Here is a 6,870-nt window from a genome sequence, read left to right as displayed (position 1 = left end):
TAGGTCCTGCCCCATGCCTCCTATTAAGCCCTGCCTTCATTAGGCCCTAGGTTGGCATAATAACCATCAGTACACTGCGATCGTCTCGTGTGGGGGTGTTGTGATGGAGGCACTCCCCTTTTTCTTACGGCTTAGATACCACGGGCCGCTCCATATCCCCCCTTATCGGTTATGACGTACAGTTCCGTCATACGTTGCTGTCGAGTTGACTAAGAATTCTCTAATAGGTTATTTGAAAATAGGTTTTCTAAAGTATATAAGATGGCAGACCTGGGGGCCTTTGTTAGGTCCCCAGGCTGCCATAACAACAGTTGTTACCGGCCATTATTACCGGCCTCACTGCAACGGGCGGAATCAAGTGTACTTTGATTCTGCCCATTGCAGTGAGGTGTCGGCTCCGTAACACAGTAGTCACCCCCTGTGTATGAAGCGAGCCCAGCTAGTGAGCCCGCTCCATACTTCCCCTTAACCCTTATCATGTACAGTTACGTGATTTTGCGTTTAGGGGTTAATATCTACTATACCTTTTCACCTCTTAAGACTCCTTTGGTTAGACCTTGAATAGTCCATAAAATATTCTACTTTTAGATTTGCCCCTAGCACTTACCGACCATGCACAACTTCATATAGAGGTTTTCCACTCATAAACCACTGATGTAGTCCGAAGAGTAGTTTTTAAAGAGTATCCAAAGGCCCTTCTGCCACATAAGAAGACACACGGTAGATGTGGGGACCCCTGTTTAGAGTCTAGCAAAACTTGTAATGAGTGGACTGAAAACTTAATTTTATAACATAGAAATAAGATTTTTTTTATTGTCCCCTCCATGTAATAGTTACATTTATCCTAACTATTCTCTAAATATCAGCACCATATATGCTCTAAGAACAATGGGACTCAGACATCCCAGCAGTTTCCTATTAGGAAGCAATGTCTTAGCCAAACCCTCCTCTTCATCAGTTCCCCTTAACTGCTTGGGGACTCATTTCAACCCAGGCATACAATGACAGGAAGCTGATTTTAACCCCTGGTTGTCTGAGTTTCCTTTCCACCTGGGTCCTGCTCACCTTTCATGAACTCAAAAGCTGAAGACCAAGGGTAGGGATGGAACTAGGTCAGTAATTCTATCCTTACACACCCATTCTGAAGTATTTCTATCCCAGCCCTATCAGCTACTGTTTTAACATCTTCAATTTAATTCGGCAATAACCCATTAGGTACCAGCTGTGAGTTTTCTAGGTTCCTACTAAACAATGGCATTCACTGTATTTTCTTCTCCTCGTCTTCCTGTTTTCATATTTTGCTTTGTCCTGTAATTCTCCAAATTTCTTTTCTTCAAATATTCATGTGAGAGCTGAATGTCAGGATATCCCACAGAATTTTATTTCACACCTTTCGAATAATTATTTAGAATATTTCATAGAAATAAGTATGTTTACATAGATATGACCTACCATCACTAACATCTTTAATATGTAGGCTTCTTGTACCAGATATGTATTTAATTATCACAATTATTGCTCCATGTATGTCCTGGAGGTCCTGTATAGAATAAGACCAAATTGTCCATACCATGAAACTAGAACATTAAATGTAAGTAATATTGGCCTCAAAAGACTTGCAGACCCCAGAGTAGCAGCTTTAAGTGGCAGCTGAAGAAGGTAGAGAAGAAACACAAACATTGTTGAGTACAACAAACGGTCAGGCACACTGTTAGAAGAAATTGTAGAGGGGAAAGAGAGGGTAGGAGGAAACCTCCAGCTCACCAGCTCCACGTTCTTGTGTTCGGATCTCGCCCAGATCTCCGCGACGGCACACGGCAGGCAATGTAGAAGAAAGAAAGAGAGGATCCAGCGATGTATAATAAATGTGGGGAAACACGGTTTCCACTTTAAGGGAAGGCAAGTAAGTAGAAGCCTACGCGTTACGAGCACGATCTGTGCTCTTATTCATGGCTATTTATTGTTCACATCCTAATAAAGTGGAAACCGTGTTTCCCCACATTTATTATACATCGCTGGATCCTCTCTTTCTTTCTTCTACACTGTTAGGGTATGTTCACACGGCCTATTTACGGACGTAAATCGGGCGTTTTTGCCCCGAATTACGCCCGAAAATAGCGCCTCAATAGCGCTGACAAACATCTGCCCATTGAAAGCAATGGGCAGACGTTTGTCTGTTCACACGAGGCGTATATTTACGCGCCGCTGTCAAATGACGGCGCGTAAATAGACGCCCGCGTAGAAGAAGTGACCTGTCACTTCTTTGGCCGTAATTGGAGCCGCTATTCATTGACTCCAATGAATAGCAGCGCTAATTACGGCCGTAATTGACGCGGCGTTCAAGCGCCTGCACGTGCCGGTACGGCTGAAATTACGGGGATGTTTTCAGGCTGAAACATCCCCGTAATTTCAGCCGTTACGGACGCCCTCGTGTGAACATACCCTTAGAAGAATTTAGGTTCTTATCAAATAGATTCGAGGAGTCATCTGAATAAAAATGGCGCGTCTTTATTCTTATCGATAAGGAGACATTATGACAGGTAGATGAAAAATCTAAGGAATTCAGCTGCCCACCCACCTCTACTTGATAACATATTAAACACTTTGTCAGCAGAAAAACCTGTATAGCTCAATATACATTTTAGTTTCCGATACATAAATTTATAAAACTTTCCTAACAGACACTGTTGCAGGTTCTAGGTTGGGAGGCAAGCTCAAGTTCAGGATCCCGGGCAAAGTTTAAGGCCGGGTTCCCACGTAGCGTAAACGCTGCAGAATTTCTGCAACGGAATTGTGTAAGGAAATTCCGCAGCATTAACAGTAGCAGCAAAGTGGATGAGATTTAGAAAACCTCATGCCCGCGCTGCGGAAAAAAAACGCAGTGTAAATTTTAATAAATTGACCTGCGGTGCGGAGTTTAATTCTGCAGCATGTCAATTTATGCTGCGTTTTTGTTGATTTTCTGTGTTCCGACTTTTGCGGCATAATCGCAACGAATACGCCGCGAATATCGCAACTCCGGGAAAAAAAAATCATACTTACCCAGAACACCCTTCTCCTTCCTGCAGTCCGGCCTCCTGGGATGATGCTTCATCCCATGTGACTGCTGCAGCCAGTCACATGGCCTGCAACATCATCGTAGGAGACCGGACTACATGCAGAGAAGACGGAGGGGGGTAAGTATGAGCGCTTTGTTCCGCAGCAGAAATTCAGTTCGAAAAACTGCACCAATGTGGTGCGATTTTTCAGACGGAATGTACTGCGGGTTCCAGGTTGGACATATTGCGTGATTTTTATGCAGCGTATCTGACTCGTGGGAACCCGGCCTTACATTGCTATATAAGTAGTAATACACACTTTACCAATAACTTGCTACTCCCGTGCTGAGGCGTCCTGGGTCCCCTACCAGTTTCTGTTCTTCCTATTCAGTGATGACTTGTGGACACGACCTGTGACCGCTGCAGCTAATCACTGGGCGCAGTGGTGACCTTTAGTTGTGTCGACACGTCACAGCTACAACCAGTGATTGTGTTGACACGTCATCAAGGTAGTAAGAAAAACAGAGAACCGGAAGTGTTGGCATGGGAGCGGCAGGGAATTCGTAAAATGAGTATTACTTATTTTGTTATTTTATAGCATGGTAAGCTCTTTGTAAAATATTCAAGTGGCTCCATTTCCCCTTTAAGTATATTGAAATCATCTAAATACTTTTGGGGGAGAAAATTAAATGGTACACATTAAGGGTTATACTGTTGCAACCAATGTTTTATTGCTCCAATGCATTTAAAATACAAAATGATGCAACTTTGCAAATAGTGTTAATTAAAAACATTTTACCATTTTGTACATACAACTTCTATGCAGACCTATGTGTATCCATGGTAACAGACTACAAACAACATTGTGGAGCGGTTTTTCAGATGGAATTTCTGCTGTGAAAGGAAGCAGCGCTTGAAAAAAAAAGTCAATACTTACCCCCTCCCTTTTCTCTGCACATAGTCCAACCCCCTATGATGACGTTGCAGGCCATGTAACGCTGTAGCCTGTGATTGGCTGCAGTGGTCACATGGGATGAAACGTCATCCTAGGAGGGCAGACTGTAGGAAGAAGGGGAGCGTTCTGGGTAAGTATGATTTATTTTTTCCCGGTTCCGATTTTTGCGGTGTAATCGCTGTGAATACGCCACACAAAGTCGCAACAGAAAATCAACAACATAAATTGACATTCTGTGAAATTAAATTCCGCACCGCAGGTCAATTTATTAACGTTCACGCTGTGCTTTTTTCAGCACCCTGGACAGTGACTACTGCTGGACAGTGAGTACCATGTGCGGTGCTCACAATATTGTGTAAATAGTGTGAATGGGAACAGTTTCCTCTCGGAAAATGAAACATGTAAGTGTACACGGAGTACACACGGGAAGCACACTGATCCAATCAGCGTCATACACTTCTCTTCATTCATGTCCAGCTGTACTCACAGCATAGTGTGATCTCGTGAGATCACGCTGTTCTGTCACTTACTCTCACTGTAACTTCACCTCCAGCCAGGAGACGATGTCTGGTCATTCTCCCGACACTCCTGTGAAGTTACTGTGGGAGTGTCCCCATACATTATTATCATGTCGGCAGCGCGTCTCCCTGTTTACACAGGGAGATGTGCTGCCGGCAATGATAATATTTTACTTTTTTAAAACGATACGACCATTAATAGTAAAAAAAAAAAATACGTATTTCTGTGTATTGTTTTTGACAGATTTTTTTATTTATGTAACATTACTTTTTTTTTATTAAAGGGGTTGTCTGCTTCCAGACAACTGATGACCTATCCAGCGGATAGCCTCGATAGCACCGATAAAACTCTCCGGTAGCCTGTGGGCATCGGATTTTATTGCCCATTATGCAATGTACAGCTCCAGAAGCAATTTGCTCTATACATAGCATAGCGGCTGTGCTGCAGTGCTGTATCTGTGCTCTTGTTCAGTTGAATAGGAGTAGACCTTTATTACTGCAGCTCGGCCGCTATTCCGTGGATGGAGCCAACTGCTTCCGGCATGTACTGGTAATAGTAAATTTTTACACCGAATGGTGGATTTGTGCTGCAAAATGCGGTCTCATATATGTTGGGTAGTTTCTCCAACATATACGAGACCGCATGGACACTTGATCACATATACAACATAAGTTGAATCACAAGTGAAGAAACCTTTAAAATCAAAAGCTCTACCAGATAGTGGATGATAAAATGTATCTCTTTTTATAATGTTGGTGCATTGAAGACAGTGTAAGTAAGGGAAGTACCCCGTTTTTGGGTTCTCAAAAAACTTTGTTTGGCACTGATCTCTCTTCTGCCCAAACTAATTTATCTCTAAGATTCTTTGGACGACAGAAACATGGTAAAAAGGGTTCTTTCAATTCTCGTATAGTGGGGTAACCTTTTTGTAAAATGGACCAATGTTGGCGTATAATTTTATGGACCTTGTATGCGAACACATGGAAAGAATGTACAAAAGGCACTTGATAGGAAGTTTTAGGGAGTCTGGATCTATCAGTACTAGTACTAGACTTCCATGTTGCATGTGGGTATCCTCTATTTACGAATTTTCATTTAATCTCTGATAAATCTATCTATTAATTTACGCGGTCACTAACTATACAATCCACTCATTTAATTTGGAAAATTGGTATCTCTTTTTTAGTGGCTGTAGGTTGACAGCTAGAATAATGCAAAAGATTATTGTGATCAGTGTCTTTGACAAACAAATCGGTCAGTAGAAGACCTTCTTTATCTTTAATAATAGAAGTATCGAAGAAATCAATTTTATCGAAGTCATGATGTATCGAAAATTGAAGTTTTGGCCAAATGCTGTTCAAATATGAATGAAACTCGGTAAGGGTGTCCAATGCCCCCCCATATGCTAAAAAAAAACTTCATCTATATATTTCTTCCAAGTTATTGTATTCTTGTATTCTCAAAAAAAAAAAATTATCGTAAGCAAAATGTTCTTCAAAATATGACTTGTAACAATTTGCATATGGCGGATTACTGCCAGATTTACCCACAGATAACAGCTGACTGCTGCGGGGGTCCAAGCAGGGGGACACTTTGAGAGCTGCTTTTTGTCAAGGGATCTACTGTTTCTAAGTAGGGATTGTCCAAAGCAGACAACCCCTTTAAGGGCTCTGGCACATTGCAATGATGGGTCCCTGTACAGCGGCTCATTTGATTAATTCCAGCCAGTACTATGGACCGTAGGCACAGCTCCTGCCACTGTATAACCCCCCCCCCCCCCCCCCTAGCAGCAAAACTACTAAGGGAACATACATTCATAATATGGCATGCAATGGAAAATGCCTCAATATTTTTCTCATGAATACATACAGATTCCGTGAGAGAAACCTTAGTGTCCCTCTTAAATCGAAGGTGCAGTATAGGCAGATAAAATTCAATAAAGAACTACAAAACTATTTGGAGAGGTGGAACCGACCCAATAACCTGCAGGGAGTTTTGAATTTCTCATTGTGGCCCAGCAGGAACCATCTAAACAGTCCCTCTGAACTCAACCTCTGATATAATCTCAGGACTGCCTGGCTTTTTTTTAAACAGACCTGTCAGCTCCAAATCAGCCCCAGGTCAGGGCAACAGTTAATGGCCTAAGGTGTTACAAAAGGTAATATTTAATTCACAATATACCTTTCTTACATCAAAGATATATGTAACTAATGGTAATGCGGGTTCAAAGGTTGTTGCATAATCACACACTTTTTTTTAACCCTTTATGGTTTCTCAACACTGCCACTTTAATTCCATTTGGAGTCTTCAATATTATAAATATTAATTCCACTGCCTCTGCATATCCATTGCGTCCTG

The sequence above is a fragment of the Rhinoderma darwinii genome, chromosome 3 (genome assembly GCF_050947455.1).
Source record: "Rhinoderma darwinii isolate aRhiDar2 chromosome 3, aRhiDar2.hap1, whole genome shotgun sequence".
In the NCBI taxonomy this organism is placed as follows: Eukaryota; Metazoa; Chordata; class Amphibia; order Anura; family Rhinodermatidae; genus Rhinoderma; species Rhinoderma darwinii.
Note: the sequence above shows the minus strand (reverse complement) of the source record.